Source organism: Cyprinodon tularosa, unplaced genomic scaffold (genome assembly GCF_016077235.1).
Source record: "Cyprinodon tularosa strain WSP-4 unplaced genomic scaffold, ASM1607723v1 ctg44, whole genome shotgun sequence".
NCBI lineage: Eukaryota > Metazoa > Chordata > Actinopteri > Cyprinodontiformes > Cyprinodontidae > Cyprinodon > Cyprinodon tularosa.
Window position 1 is genome coordinate 2,512,466 of NW_024039163.1, and position 17,215 is coordinate 2,529,680.

Here is a 17,215-nt window from a genome sequence, read left to right on the forward strand (position 1 = left end):
GTGGTAGTAAGTAACATACAAGTACCACAGCCCTGCGCGGCTGGACGACAGGCCCTGACTGCTGCCCGTCTGCGCGAGGAAGAGAACAGACACGCAGCAGAACAGGAGGAGCGCGAGTGATGAGGAGATTAAAGGGAGAGATGAAGAGGAGGAGAAAAACTGAGGACTTACTTCAAACCAAGCGAGACATGGTAACTGTACTTTTTCAATAAATGAACCTAGTGTTTTATAGGTTCAAATAGACACAAAATCTCATTTTTATTCATTCCACTGGTAGTCTGTTTTGCTCAAATAGCAATAGAGGCCTGTCTCTAATTCTGGCCTCTTTCCAATAAAGGCCTGGACCGCGATGCACTTGAGTGAAATAAAGGCCCGGGCCTATATTAGAGAATTTACGGTATATATATATATATATATATATATATATATATATATATATATATATATATATATATATATATATATATATAAATTTGTTAAAACCAATCTCATCTAGGGATAGAGGAAGACCATATTCAAGATAGCCATTTTTAGTGCAGGTCCCTTATCTGAACAGTCTTTCCATTAGTAGTAGCACTGTTTTAAAGAAAGACTTCATTCAATTTTGGAGAGCTGGGAAGGCAGAGAGGCAACTCAAATCAATATATAAAAACACTCAAAACCGAGGGCTATTTAAAATGAACCTAATCTAAAAAATTGTTATAAATTAATTAGAAAGCCTTTTGTATTTTAAAATGCTCTAAAAGAGATGATCTCAGCTTAAACTGAAGTCTCTAAAAAGATAAACACACCGTCTTCAGCTTGTATGACTCAATGGCACACACAATAAAAGGAACTATAACAAACATCAAAATAGGTTAGTAAGTTTTACTACTATTGATAAGAGAAGTATCCATCTTATATGGGGCAGTAAAGTATCATCCTTGGTCACCAAATCGCCGACCCTTAATTCCTACATATGGGCACATTCCAATTGAAATGTATGACTGGGAAATTTTCCCCTCCAATGACATATGGACCAAAAAGTCAAGCATATTCTGCCTGCTTGCTCTAACACTTATGCCAAGAGTTTGAGTCAAATCTGACCATTAGATGCAGGTCAAATGTCACATCATGGACCAAACGTCTAGGTAAAATCTTTAGTATTTAGAGCAACATTCAAAATCAAGTCTCAAATCACAGGCGATAAGTCTGGAGGTCTGGACCCATAATCTAAGTCGACAAACAACTCTTATTTAGGTCCCCTGCTCTGGTGTTTGAATCTGTGCCATGTTACAAGTCACAGACCACAAGTCTCTGTCAAGAATTAAGTTTAAAGTAAAAAAAAAAACAGGTCTGAATTATAAGAGGTAAAGTTTGATTTTTTTTTCTCTTACCACCATCTCTGAGATTATATCACAAGATATTAAATAATCAAAGAATAACCTACAGTAAATTAAGTACAGTAGCTTGAAATCAACAATAAGTAAACCTTGCCATCCAAAGATTGATGTCTAAGTAGGCTGATTATTAAATAAACTGTACACAACACAGGTTAGTCATTGTTCAATAAACAACAAAAGTGGTTTGGTTTGAAATAAAAATACAATTAAAAAACAAACCAAAAAAACAACAACAACAAACAAAAACAAAAAAACAGTAATTCATTCAACAACAGCAAAACGGGTGTGAAACAGCCTGCAGTCTACCTTAAGGGCAAAGGGAAGGCAGACTCGGGTAAGGGCAGGGGAATATGGTAACTATACCCAGGGGTTATAAAACAGGCATGAAAAACAAAAATCTAAAGAGCAGCAGGCAACACTCCCAAAATGACGATGGTTAAATTAAATCCCTTCACCAAGTCTCATCATCTATCCCCAATCTCAATATTGATCTACCTTTTTTCTATATCAAAAAGGAAGGGACTTCTTTCAAATGTAGGTCAACAGCATGCACAACTTATAAACATGCTGTAGCAGACATGTCTCTGGATGCAGCATTTTCAAATTGTTTTTATTTTTTTATTTCAAACTTGTGTCCATCTCTATGTAAGTGTGTGTGTCTGACTGTCAGTGGAATATGAGTCAAGTTCACCAAGTTCAACAACACACACACGCACATACTGTAGAGAAGCAACAGCTAGACCACACACTCACAGATGCTTCCAGTTCACTGTCAGTGTTACCATTAGTCCAGAGAACATCCCATTGATTCATACGTTAGAAACTTAACCCCTACCCTAATGATGATCACTACTTGCCTAACCCTGTCTTTAATCTAGAAGTCTTTATTCTGAATGCCATGATTTATGACATGGGGACTTTCTGTGCACAAGAGGTAGGTGAATCCCCACAATAGAAGAGTGTGAATACTCTCATGTCCACATAATGCTGCTTCTAGATGAATACATGCACACACACATATTAAGATTACACTTTACTCCTCTTTTACCCTGTGAATGTTTGCCTGTGCCAGCTGTGTGAGCTTGAGCAGGGTGCGGGGTGTATACAACAGTCTGTCAGACTGCGTGATGTGTATACACATAGTCATAAACAGTATCTGGAGCGGAAGCACTGATCATCTAGATGTGCTTGACCCCCTGAACCCTTAGGGCTGACACGTTATGCTCGATTGGTCAGTAATATTAACCCCAAAGGGTGAAGAAAACACTGGGTGCTGCTCTGAATGATCAAGTGACTGTAAGATACTGTAACCTGCCATATTTGTGAGCTTCCCAAACCTTTCTGGATTTTTTCTTTACTGTTTATCTTGTTGTATAAAAGGACAATATACATTATGTTAAAGTCTGCTTGTGATTCTGCTCATGAAAATGCATAAACACATCAGCGTCCAAGTCTTTGAAGTTGACTACAGTGGCACAGCCCTGCAATGAACTTTTGAGCCAAGAGGGGGAAGAGACTCACAGACACAGTGTGTGAAAAACATCTGGCCTTATTTATAACTCCTCTGGAAAAAAAATATGCAAGAATGAACTAAATGAGAGCTCGAAAGTGGTAAAACTGAGAAAGTCTTGCAAAGTTACTCCTGTAGTATTTCTGGAATGAGACAGAAATAATAATAAAGGCAAACAAGGGGGGAAAACAAATTTACAGCCTACCTAAAATGTGAAACTTGTCGTACCATGCAGTAAAGCAAGCACTGCTTTTAAAAACATTCAGGCACTGTTTTTATTGCATGACAGTTTTAACTTTTAACCCTATGAATCTATATCTCATAAGCTAGAAAGTATCTAAGAGTGAAAACTTGGGATCATAGACAAAAATGTTGACTAAATTCACCTCTCCCTGTATCTGTGTGAGCAAATGTGAGTGGTTAAATGGAAAGATGAATGTACGCCATGTAAATCCTTCCAGCTTTTTATGTTGCAGGGACAAGAAGCCATTGTGGACTCCTTCAACAAACAATGAGGGGCAAGGAGATGGAGAACTGAGGGATGAGAAACTGGCAAACATGCACGTTTGACCCGGAAATATTCAACAGGGTTAGAACTTTGAACTATTTGAAGAGTGGACACTAGAGAGAACCTGGCAAATATATTTGTTAGAAGACCAAACAGTGGTGAAGGCAGAGCTCCCATGGGGAATCTGACAGTAGAGCCTGATGGTTATCTGCAGCTTAGTCTCCACAGTGCCAACAGTTTATATGAGAAGCTACAATAAACTCTATTTTCAAAGAGAAGATTGTCCATTTAAGTTTAAGAGACCCATTATTTCCAAGGCTCTTTCTTCTGGAAATGGGGCACTGCTGGAGTGGGGCACTGCTTTGAGTAGATAAGACACCAAAATAGGGAAATATTGGAAAAGAAACCTCTTAGAGGTAAAAAAAAAAAAAGATTTAAGATGGATACAAAGCTATACCTTTAAGCATGTTGGCATCTATAAACATGAAGACCCACTTACATGGGAAAAGCTTAGATACAAGAACTAGTCTAAGTCCAGAACTACATCCAGCTGAATATCTGTAACAAAAGCTTTACACTCAGTATGACTGACCTTAAGCTGTTAAGCAGCCAAAACTTTCAGTTTGAGAGCTGGTAAAGAAAAAACACAAAAATATTACCAGGTAAGAAAGTACAGTTGGAAAGCCCTCTTTTCAGATTTTTAACTTAAATAGTAAAAACTAAAAATCAAACTTTTTCTTAGAAAAAATTTTTAAAAGGCTACACACCACACAAATGTTACACTACTGAAGGTATTTTTGATTATATACAATTAAAATAAAACAGACATTTTGGATCCAAGCAAAGTTATTGAATAGGAATAAAAATTTAAATTTTCTGAGCTTCTTTATTCAGTTAAGGAAGATGACCAGATTCTCTTTATGGTGTCAACCCACACCCAAACCAGCAACACTTTTTGAATAGACTTTAAATTAAACCCTGCATTGTCTTTGGAAAAACAACAGGTTGCTTTTTGTCACAAGCTTTAGCATCACAGAGGTTAAAAACCTCAAACTTTTGGGCCTCCCTTCTAAACCTTTATAAAATGACTTGCCTGTCAACACTTGAAACGAGTGTGGTCATCTGTCCACAACAGAGACTGCTGAGCCACGGGTGACAGTCATCAGTAGTCAGTAGAATGAAGCTTTGAAGTCAAAGCCACAGTGAACTTCTTTCCACCCAGTTCTCATGGTTTTACTTTATATAGAGCATGTCATCAGACCCTGCTCAGGTCTACCGGCTTGAACCCAAAATAAATTTAACCACAACAATGCCACATCTGGTGCAAAGTGTTGGAGTAGAAATGGGAAGAGTGGGAATGCTGGCAAAAGTAGGTCAGAAAGCTATTCAGCTATCAAATTCAGCCCAAACTATCCGGGGATGTTTCACCAGGACTTTATTTGAAGTTCACCTTCACTTCCTTCCAAAAAATTAATGCTACAACTACTAATACCTTGTTTGCAACAGTTCTTCTCAGATACTTGCTAATCACTTTCCAGACTGTAATAAAATGTTGTGCAATCTGTAATTTGCAGCATAAGTTGAGACATGCATGAAGTAAAATTTTATTTCCTTGGATATTTCGGCATCATCTCTGAAGAGGTCAGTCAGGGTTTTTCCTCAGGAGGCATTTTCTTGTTAGTGCTAGAAGCAATCTAAATGTTCCTTCAGCAGAAGGAGCAGCAATGCAAAACAGCTATCTATGCCAATACTCTGTGTATTGGAGAGGGTGTTAAATAAACACACAAGGCCTGCACCACCAGTTATCTGTCAATGGACAAAAAATGCAAGTAGTCCGACTTGTAGTGAACTATAACTATACAGGTGCTGGTCATAAAATTAGAATATCATGAAAAAGTAGATTGATTTCAGTAATTCCATTTAAAAAGTGAAACTTGTATATTATATTCATACATTACATACAAACTCATATATTTCAGATGTTTATTTTGTTTAATTTTGATGATTACAAATGACAACAAATGAAAATCTCAAATTCATCATATCAGAAAATTAGAATATTACTGAAGACCAATAAAAACAAAGGATTTATAGAAATGTTGGCCAACTGAAAAGTATGAACATGAAAAGTATGAGCATGTACAGCACTCAGTATTTAGTTGGGCCTCCTTTGGCCTGTATTACTGCAGCAATGCGGCGTGGCATGGAGTCGATCAGTCTGTGGCACTGCTCAGGTGTTATGATAGCCCAGGTTGCTCTAATAGTGGCTTTTAGCTCTTCTGAATTGTTGGGTCTGGTGTATTGCATCTTCTTCTTCACAATACCCCATAGATTTTCTATGGGGTTAAGGTCAGGAGAGTTTGCTGGCCAATTAAGAACAGGGATACCATGGTCCTTCAACCAGGTACTGGTAGCTTTGGCACTGTGTGCAGGTGCCAAGTCCTTTGGAAAATGAAATCTGCTTCTCCAAAAAGTTGGTCAGCTGCAGGAAGCATGAAGTGCTCTAAAACTTCCTGGTATGTGGCTGCGTTGACCCTGGACCTCAGAAAACACAATGGACCAACACCAGCAGATGACATGGCACCCCAAACCATCACTGACTGTGGAAACTTTACACTGGACTTCAAGCAACGTGGATGAAGTGCCTCTCTTCTTTTCCTCCAGACTCTGGGACCTTGATTTCCAAAGGAAATGCAAAATTTACTTTCATCAGAGAACATGACTTTGGACCACTCACCAGCAGTCCAGTCCTGTTTCTCTTTAGCCCAGGCAAGACGCTTCTGACGCTGTCTGTGGTTCAAGAGTGGCTTGACACAAGGAATGCGACAGCAGAAACCCATGTCTTTCATACGTCTGTGTGTGGTGGTTCTTGAAGCACTCACTCCAGCTGCAGTCCACTCTTTGTGAATCTCCCCCACATTTTTGAAGGGGTTTTGTTTCACAATCCTCTCCAGGGTGCGGTTATCTCTCTTGCTTGTACACTTTTTTCGACCACATCTTTTCCTTCCCTTCGCCTCTCTATTAATGTGCTTGGACACTGAGCTCTGTGAACAGCCAGCCTCTTTAGCGATGACCTTTTGTGTCTTGCCCTCCTTGTGCAAGGTGTCGATGGTCGTCTTTTGGACAACTGTCAAGTCAGCAGTCTTCCCCATGATTGTGTAGCCTATAGAACTAGACTGAAAGACCATTTAAAGGCTTTTGCAGGTGGTTTGAGTTAATTAGCTGATTAGAGTGTGGCACCAGGGGCCATCAATTTTGAACCTTTTCACAATATTCTAATTTTCTGATATGATGAATTTGAGATTTTCATTTGTTGTCATTTGTAATCATCAAAATTAAACAAAATAAACATCTGAAATATATGAGTTTGTATGTAATGTATGAATATAATATACAAGTTTCACTTTTTAAATGGAATTACTGAAATCAATCTACTTTTTCATGATATTCTTATTTTATGACCAGCACCTGTATATATGTATATATATATATATATATAAGAAAATATAATGTTAACCCATGCATACATATTAATGTACACATTTTCTTTTGGAAAATGTATGCAGGACAGACAGAAACTGAAGGTTTGGCCTGCTGGACAAAATCTGTGGTAAAATAGGTGTACGTTAAGTGTTACGTTTTATGATTGGGATGCTTATAGGAAAGGATTAGCGAAGAATAATGATCATGGGAAAGAGATTAAATTAAGACTGACAGTATGTTATGTTTAACAAAATCGCTAAAGTAAAGGAGATTTAGCATCATAACTATGATTCCAAAAATCTCATTTGCAAGGCTTATGCAAAGTATAGGCTGCAGAGTTTCTTGGTAAAACAAAACCAACATGACTGGACCAACAGTGGGAGAGGAACAGAAAGTAGCAGATGACTCACATTTGCATCCTAAATATAAAAGATGCTGAGACCGGAGTCAGCTAAGATAATTAAAGAGCAATAACTGACTGAATACTGTGAGTTACTGAGCTATGAATGATTAGCAGACATTAGGTCAAGCAGTTCAGTTAAAGGGCTGCAGGTCCAATTAAACAGTAACAGGGTTCTCTACTTTTATAGAGTAAAGGAAAAATACAAACCATAAAGTTTGGTTTGTCTTCAGCAATTGCTTAATTAATCTCTTTGCCATTTCGTCCCTTTTTTGTTTTGGTGAATTGGAACCAAACTGAATGCTGACTGTGGTTATTTAGAATAGAACTAGAATAGAAAATCCCTTTATTGTCCCATAATATAATTTGGGACAATAAAGGGATTTCCCTCTGGGATTATTACCGTAAATTGTGTCTGATTCTGATAATGGGGAAATTCTCCATTTCTGTATTACATGTAAAAACACAAGCTTGGCATTATAGCAAAATAGCATGGATAAGAACTACACAGTTAAATGTGCTTCCATCTACTTTATTGTGTTTACAACAATATTTCTAGGTGAGAAATTGGGAAACACACTCTTTGTAAATGTACTTATACAATACAGCTTTTTGTCAAGGCCCGTGTTTTACTTAAGTGCCTCTAGTTTTATAACAAACAGCCTCTCCAAAAACATACAAACAAACAAACAAACAAAAAGACAAACAGACAAACCATACAAAAAGAATACCCCTTGCCTCTCAGAGGGAAACCGAAGAATTAATTTAGTTGTTTTTTTTTTTTGTTGTTTTTTTTTGCACCGCTTGCTGTTCTGAGATTAACAAAAAAAAAAAATAAAAAAAACTTTTAAATATTTTGGAAGGTGAAAAATTTGTTTTTTACTTCCCTTTCAAGGCTTCAATACAAAGTAGGGCTATGTAGTAAACACAAATACGATTAGCAAAATTTGTAAATAAGAAATAATTATACATCTCAATAAGTCAGGTTTCAGCATCCTAACAGGGCGTCTGACCGCAGCAAGGCCTCGGACACCCTTGTTTGGGCTTTGCCCAAACAAAAAAAATCTGTCCTGCTGCACCTGGCTGACAAATAACCATTGAATCACTGAACTTGCCCCTTTTCACATTTAGCACATTAACCATTCACACTTTAGGACATGTGGACCTAACACCTCATGTTTTAGCATTGTTAAAATCCATGAAATAAGTGACATAGAGCTGGATTTAAAACCTGAATTTGCCTATGAATATGTTTGTACTACTTATAAGTTATAAGCCCGGAACTTCCAAACCAGCAGAAATGACAATAAAAGTTGGATAATAAGTAAAGCAGGAAAGGTAGTTCAGTTGATCTGCATTCAAAAATGGAAAAGTAGTATTTACATTATGAATATGCTAAGTACACATATGCCTGTATATTCACAGTATAGATCAGTTGGAAAACACACTAAATGATCTCTTCAATTATATATCTAAATTTGGCAGAAGTTATAAGAGCGCTGAAATTTGGGTTTGGCTTTCTAATGGGTATATTGAAACTTGTAGGTTTTAAAAATGTAATGACTAGGAGCAACTCCAGAGAGGCCTGTTATTTAAAATCTAAATCCACCAATTTATGAAGCACTACAGGTATAACCAAGTAAGAACATAACTATTGCTTCCCTTCAGTGTCCTCTGGTTGGTGGAGGCTTTGCTTTGTGGTAGCATCATGCACTTTTCAATAGCAGCAGTTTAAACTTTTCTTCTACTAATTAAAAAGATGGATAAAGGCGGATAGAAAAAGATCATTCTCACAGGCCTCAGAAAGAATTTATGATTTAACTTTTCTTGCAATGCTTTATGAAAACTTGGTAACATTTGTGGAAGATTTTCATGATACAGAAGTTTTGCCACAGAAATTTACTGGATAATTTGAAAGCAAGACTGAGAAAAAGCCAAAGCAGTGATGTATTTTTAACCAAGAGTGAAAACATCTACAAATCTTTCCTGTGAAAACGCTAAGTCTACTCACTTGCTACTTAAAAAATGAATGTACATATAAAGATCATATAATTTCTGTGTCGGCATGAGCTTTTTGGAGTTTAGACCCTGAAAAAGAGTTGAATTGCAAAGACCAAGATGCAGTATTACGGTATCATGTTTCATGTGCTGTGTAATCAAAGTCAACTTGCCAATAGCATATTTAGCCCAATTGGATTTAGATCTTAAGACCAAAATACTAAATCTTAGAGAAAGTGGCAAGATTATGTCAATAGAGTATGCAAGCAGAGAGAAAAATGGTTGTTTATTCACTACGAGTATCTTGATGAAAACATTCAACAATTCTGTTGCAATGTTACATTTTCCTAATAGTGTGGAACTAACAAAAGGTCTAATAATCCAACATTTTCTTGGACAGAGATTTAAATAACAGTATAAATTACAGAAGGATACAATCATCTCAATCACAGAAGATTAGGAAATAAAAAAGATGAATATACCAGCTGACGCTCACATTCCAACTCCTCAACATCATCTATGTTTTTCTAGTTGAGCTGTTTTCAGATCTGGATTTCTACTCATCAAGTGGGTGGACTGTAGAGCAATCTTGTCAAACAATCATCCTGCAAGCTATTCTTTTGCAGAGTTTCTGCATACAGTTAACCATTGCATTGGTGCTTTGGCTGTATTTATGTATGTCTAAATGTAAGCAAAGTTCTGACGTATTTCTTGGTCTCAAACTTTTCTTACAAATTGCCATGTATTTAGCTCTGTCCATCTTACCATGAATTACCTTACTATGATGCTTCCAGCGCCATGTGTTTTAATGTTGATGGTGTGTTAATTTTGCAGTGCCACCTCAGGTGCCATTGACTATAAAGCTTGATTTACCTCTCATCTAACCAGACCAGCTTATTTTATAACCCTGATGATGTATGCACCTTATCAGCTCCTGGAGGACAGACATGTCTTTAAAGGTTTGAGGTTGTGCAATACTCCTCAGCTGTTCAGATGATGGATGCACTGTTCACCAATAAACTCATGAGGCCTTTACAGGACAACTGCATTTATAATGCAATTTAATGACACAGGTTCACTGAAGTATCTGCAAAAAAAAAAATCACAAGTTTTGCAGTGGATCTTGCATAAAAGCCTCAAACAATACTGGGCTCATACTTACTAGCTGTGGTTTGAACACAATAAATGATATAATATTAATATCAATCTTCATAATATAATGTTGATAAAGACTCAAGTAGTTTCTTTAGTTCGGCTTTTGCTGTGAGAATCTAATGAAGGTCAACTGAGAAAGTCAAGAGAAAAAAAGCTTATAAGTCAGGAAACTATTAATAAGAAGGGGAATTCAGTAATCAAAGTATTCAAAATGATATGTAATGGTATGTAATCAACCTCTACTGAGCTGACCATAAACCTGCCTTCAATGTGTAATCTGACCAAATTCACATAAAAATAAACAATTCTTCAACTAAGCACTATCATAATATTAGAATCTAGCAGGCAAACCATGATAAACTGGTTTGTTCCACATAAAATAAATTACTACTGGTTCAAATTCCAGATAAAACACAAACCTCAAAATAATAAGTTTCGATACAAATAGCATAGCTCAAAAATATGCTACTTATGTGTGCTTATTTTACAATAATTCTCACTGTCAGTAGGAACAGATGGGTGTTGTTTTGGAAGGGCTGCCTAGATAGAACTATTTAACAGAGGACTACAGTTAAATTAACTGGTAGTGGCAAAGGCAGGATGTGGTGATAGGGTCAAGGGTCACAGTGCCATGACAAACAAATGAGCCACCCAGTGAGGAAGTCAACAAGAGATGCTTTCCCTAAAAATCCCCGGCAACAGCAACGGCTGGCAAACATGTGTGCAACAAATGTGCCATCTGAACCAATGACAGAGTCTCTATCATCACCATATGGGGCTGGCACTCAAACAAACCAGAGAGGATTGGAGAACCACGGCAGGGGGTGAGGTGAAACAGGCAAAGCAGAGAGGGTAGCACCAGACACTGTAAATCATAACAAGCCTTATACTGATAAGGAATTTTCAGTACATGTTAAATGGTCTTTTAGCTGCTCTGTTGGATCTGGAATGCTTAAGTTTAGGTAAATGTTATGAGGATTCCCTGATGTGAAAATCATGCTGCTGTTAGTTAGAATGTAATCAGGCAGGTTTTACTGTAGCTTCTACGGTTTCTCTTCAGGGCTTAATGACTGGCAAATCAGTCTTTTGATGGCCCCTTTCTGCCATTATATTGCTCTTAAATCCCATTGTACAAACTTTAACTGTCTGAGAAAAGACACAGGGCTAAACTGGGGGTCCTTATATACTCCTTCTTTTCCCCCAGTGATTCTATAAAGAGAAATCTGATGATCCATCTCCTTTGCCTCTAGATCTACTTTGAATGCACTAATGTTTTCAAGCATTCCTGTTGATTTTCCACACTTTCATTTTATAATTGTATTTGCCTCAACTTTCTGTCTGTCCTCCATCTCAAGCTCTGTTTGTATTTTTCTTTTTCCTCCTCTTCCCCTCGCCAGCTCTGGAAAGTACATTCACTCAGCTCTGCAGTGACACAAGGACCGTCTCCTTCATGGCAGACCACGCTTGTGTTTTTTCAATTAAACTCTGGTCCTCTACATTTGGGAAACCATAATTCTCAGGGTCCTGCAAAAAAGCAGTGGAAAGTAGCTTGGGTTTTTCTTTCTGGGAGAGGTATTGGAAAAACCCGTTTCCTTGAAGCATGTCAAAGTAGAGAGGATGGAGAATAAAATCATAGGAAAGCCATCAAGGAGATTGCAGGAGGTGCTGATAGAAATGGAAGGCTTTGCTGAGGGGCATCGGGGTGCAACAACCCATGGGGCGAGTAGGATGAGGAAGGCGATGAGGGAGAGAATGCATATGGATGGATTTCCCAGGGAATGTGGAAGAAAGTAAGTGAGCCACAGGCCGGATCTGGATTGCCCAGCGGGAAGGAGGACAGATCCACTAAAATCACTTCAAAGTCTGGTGTCACTGGTCTGCAGATGCATCTTGTCAATCTAATTTACAAAGATGAGCCCCAGTACTCCATCTCACCGTTGTGTTTTTAACAGATTTCAGCAGTGAAAATAAACAACTGCTCCACGTGTATGCAATTTAACAGCTTATTCAAAATACAGTGTTACTGTTTTTGATATTGGTACTCATACTGGCCATCAGTTATTAATTAATACTGTAGTTGCTTTAGCAAAGTTAACTCTTAGTAACTAATATAGTATCCATTCTGGCCTGAAGATGGAGCCTCTAATTATGGAGAGAACATCAATTTTAGTAAACAAACATACCCTAAATAAATTATTTGTATAAATGTCTTAAAATTGAAGCAAAATCCAAAAAATAACTAATCCATTCTTAATACCCATAACCCTGCCTTACATTTTGATATAGTAGGAAGATCCAATGGCTTAGGTGAAGACAGTCAAGCACTGGCTTCAAACACATATGTTGACCATGCATACTATTTTTTAGAACATATCAAAATATTATCTAGAATAAGTATTAATTATCCAATATTTAGCTGAACAAATTTGATAAAGAAATTAATATCATTACTAAACTATGTAGACACCAATCCTGCAGGACTAACAGGACTAGAGAGTCTCTCACTTTAAATGCTTTGAAGTGGCTCAAACTGATGGCAGCCTGGACTATTTTCTATTTAACTTAGTTCTCAATTATTTAAACAAATAGACACAATATATATGTATAAATAGCATAGAGGGGCCAAGTGGAGCTGTTCAAGCGAGCCATAAATGTAAAAAAAAAAAAAAGGTAATGTTATTATTGATAATGTATTCAGTTCTAATGTAGTTGTAAATTGGAAAATATCATGTACTTTTTAATACACATATGCAATTTAGATTGGGGATACACGAAGAATTTAGATGTAACACTTGTTTTTCTATATGTCAGAATACATGGGACAGCAGCTCGATTTGTAACTTCCATTTCCAGTGAAGTTACACCAAAACAATCTAAATTCCATTTTACAAGCCTAACCAGAAAATCATATTACGAATGTTACATTTGCTAGCATCTGCACTGACATTGAAAGGCGATTCTAATGAATTGATTTCAAATCCAAAACACAAAATGACCTAAACAGGTGGGACTTAGGTGGTGAGTCACCTTTATTTATTTATATTTCTAAATATGAACACTCCCGGCACAATCTTAAAAAAAAAAGACCAAAGTATGCACTATATAATTAATGAGAATCAAGACGACCTACTGTAACTCACAGGTAAGTTAGTCTAAGCTAACCAAATCTTGATATGATCACTTTTCTTCCAGCTGTGAACTTGCTGAGCTAATGCTTCACAACCAGTTTCTAATTATTCTTAATGAAACATGACAAGTACTCAACTTCTATCAGGATGACCACAGAGAGAGGGGCAGTTATAGTTATCTCTAAAAACTTCCTCTTGTAGTTGTGGTGTCCCTCATCCACCACAAAAAGAAAAGAGAAAAACAAATAAGAGGCATCTGTGTTTAGAAAATGTGGAAAAGAATAAGGATTCACTGGACAAGAAAGTAAATAATTGCCACATCTGGCTGTTTAGTTTTTTTAGAGTGATTTCTTTTACTGATCCAATTCAAAGGAAGCAAACTGTCCCAGACAAGACTGCAAGTGGATCATATGCAGACATTTGTTATATCTCATAAAGTCTGGTACTAGGGAATGACTTACTCAACCTTTAATTGGTACCAACGTTCTTGGCTTATTATCTCATCTCGACATCCTTTTTCAAGTATGTCAAAATTTCCCTCTTTAAAACGGCAGTCAAATCTTTCACTGTCAAACCTAAACTAAGAGAAGTCATAAATCAATGTTCACATGAGAATGGATGGATGAATGTGAAGAGAACATAAACACAAACACATGAGTATTAAAAGTGGGAGTGACTTCTACTGTACAGCCCCAATATACCCGTACCTCTCTCATGCCCCCACCTTAGCAAACAGCAAGACAGACAGCAAAGGAGAGCACAGACAGAGTCACAGGAGCATTAAATAAGGAAGTCTTACCTTAAGGGTTTTTCTGTAAAGCCAACACAAGCAAAAGACTCATGATTGTAGCCGTTTGTCTCAGTCTTTTCCTCCTTGTGTCATTTAGGTACGGCAGATGGGAGCTGGGACGCATAAACGCCACTGAGTGGAGACGTATTCGGCACACTTTACAGACAGGGAGGGCTGTGGAGCAGCACAGACCCCAGGCCCGTCCGCTTACACTCTGCCGTCTGAGGATGAAAAGAGAAGACTTCATTACCACACAGGACACGCCTCCACCCCTCAGGTCTCCCTCCTTCAGATCCCCCCCCTCCATCCCTTCTCTCCTCCTAAACCACCTCCCGGTTTCCCTTCCAAACTCCCAGGCAGTAGCACGCTCCAGGGGCTGCCCCAACCAAAAAAAAGGCGTTGCAGACTGCCAAAAAAAAGAAGAAAAAAAAGAAAGAAAAAGAAAACTCCCATCCAAAAGTCTACCAGCGCAGAGTCCAAGGAAGTCAGATATGGACACAAAAGGATCTAGACAGTGAAGAAACAAAGAGGCAGCATTTATCACTGCACCTACAAAATACAATTCGAACGCAATAACCTTTTAAAAGTAATTTAAAAGTGAAAAAAAGGCAGGAGATGATAATATAAAGTTTAAAAAATCCAGAAAACAGGATGGAGAGAAATAACCATCTCTTTAGAGGAAGGATATAAAATAAGACATAGGCAGACAAAAAGAGAAAAAGACACACGCAGAGACAGAAGATCAATTAAGAAGTTTCAAAGCATTAAGTTAAAGGGTAAAAAAAAAGCCATTTACAACCTGAGGTTGTTGTAAATTCTAATTATGACTTTCTGTGAGAGAAATCACATCAAAAGAACTTTGCTCACGGGTCTTCAGCACTTGTGTCTGTTTTGGTTTCATGGGGTGGGGATGCTGTCTGTTTCTACAGTATGTGCTTGTGCATCTATAAACCTAAATTTACTTCAACTTTTTGCAAGCTGCTTTCATGGACAACACCCAGAATAAAGTTTCAAAATCTCTGTCCATTCTCTGTTGGACACAAACACAGAAGTTCAGTCTCTCCACATAAGATAGGGAACATTGACTTAAAAACATTATAATCCCTCTATCTGTTATTTTGAGGGGACTTGAGTTTTAATGGTTAATAGGACAAAACAAAGCCTTAAAGTTCCAGCTCTGCCTTTTTATGCATCAACTACTATAGCATGAACAATTTGTACTAAATTCTAAGACAATGCATATACAATTATGGTCATTTGCAGCACTGACTTCAGATCTGACCTTATTTTAAGGTATAGTATAGTCTGTGATGATTAACCTTTCACAACACCATGCAGCTTCTCTGTTTGCATCCATGGAGATTCCCTTATCTAAATGTGCCAAATGCTCGGATTAACTCCAACTGACAGAAGCCCTACTTACTGTAGCTTTTAATTAATTCAGTAAACAATGAAGCTAAATGTTAACGAATATTACAGTGTTAAAGGCCAATTTTAAGTATCCAAAGAAACATAGCCCTGTATGAGAAAGCTCTTTTTCCCCATCTGAAAACATGTTGTGTCACCACCCATGTAAGCAATGAAGTTCAAATCACTATGGAGAGAATTTGGCCCCGTTTCTTTGAAGAACAGTTTGAATCCATTTACGGCAGACTTTCAAGAATGTCATGTTACTATTTGGATCACATTTAATTCCAGACTTATGATAGCTATTCTATAATCATCAGTGTTATGTTTTTTTTTTTGTGTGTGTATTTTAGATCATTGCCTTTATGCATAACACTCTGACTGCCACAAATTCTACATAAGGATTTTCTTGTATAGATAAAATGTCCTGGTTCCATCAGTTATGACAAGTTGTCCAGGTCTTGAAACACTAAAGCACTACCAGTCTGCAAAACATATATATTTTTTTATTCTTACGCATAATCTTGATTTTGATTTATTTAGTTAAAAATTCTTTGACTATTTTGGTAAGATTTAGATTCTAGAAGTTTCCTCCCTAGATTCTCCTTATAAATGAACATACAACTGGATGGCAAGCCCCAGAGAAAAGGTAACATATCCCAATGCATTAGAACACTCAATGGTAGAACCCTTATCCACTTACAGCCAGTGTGGAAAAGTGAGCTCTCTCCACTGGAAGGAAAAATATGCCCTAAAGCATTAGCCATTTACTGTCTGTAATTATGAGACGCTGGGTAGAGTCAGCTTAGGCAACCTCTGCACCCTACCCCCAGTGCCACTACACATAACCCTACTTCCCAGTATGAGGTAGGTTGTGGAACTGAAAGTGGCAGTCTTAAGATTTTAGCAAATTACAGCATAAGTTTCAAAGTGCACTGCAGCTCATTGACTAGGACTGGCAAGCATTAAAGTTCAAAGTAGCATTTTTCCAAAAAATCTGGTATATGTTGCAGATCAAACCCCAGTTTACATTATGTGAGCTAAACCTTGATCCGGATGGAAAATGTTTAGAGACATCACCACATCACTAAATCAATCATGACTTCTAACTGAAGAACAGAGTTGTAGTTTTTTGACTGCTTCTTAGGGGCAAGCAAGAAGTAGAAGAAAACAAATGCTAAAACATAAAGAGTCTTAACAAAGAACAAAGAAAAAAAGACAAAAGATCCCAGAGAAGCACAGAGGGATTGGCAGAATGAAGTTCAGCATGGAGTAATAAAACAGCAGCATTTTTCTGGGCAGCACATATTGAAGTAAGCAGGGTTTATACAGATCTCTGGCAGCCTCCCACACTAACATTAACACCTACACAGACCCTCTCTGTGGCATAATGGTGTCAAATTTACACAGGTCCACTAAACAGTACTTAAGGTTATGGACTGCCTCTCTATAGG

General features: G+C 37.5%; 1 protein-coding gene across 3 annotated transcripts in view; it reads right to left on the reverse strand.

Moving 5' to 3' along the window:
• LOC119793080 (zinc finger protein 469) overlaps positions 1 to 17,215 on the reverse strand; it is a 90,554-nt gene that overhangs the window by 43,061 nt on the left and 30,278 nt on the right. For all 3 annotated transcript variants that reach the window (XM_038300057.1, XM_038300059.1, XM_038300058.1), the window contains one exon: positions 14,364 to 14,575. The gene's annotated coding sequence lies outside the window, so the exon portion shown is untranslated. The remainder of the gene's footprint in view (positions 1 to 14,363; positions 14,576 to 17,215) is intronic.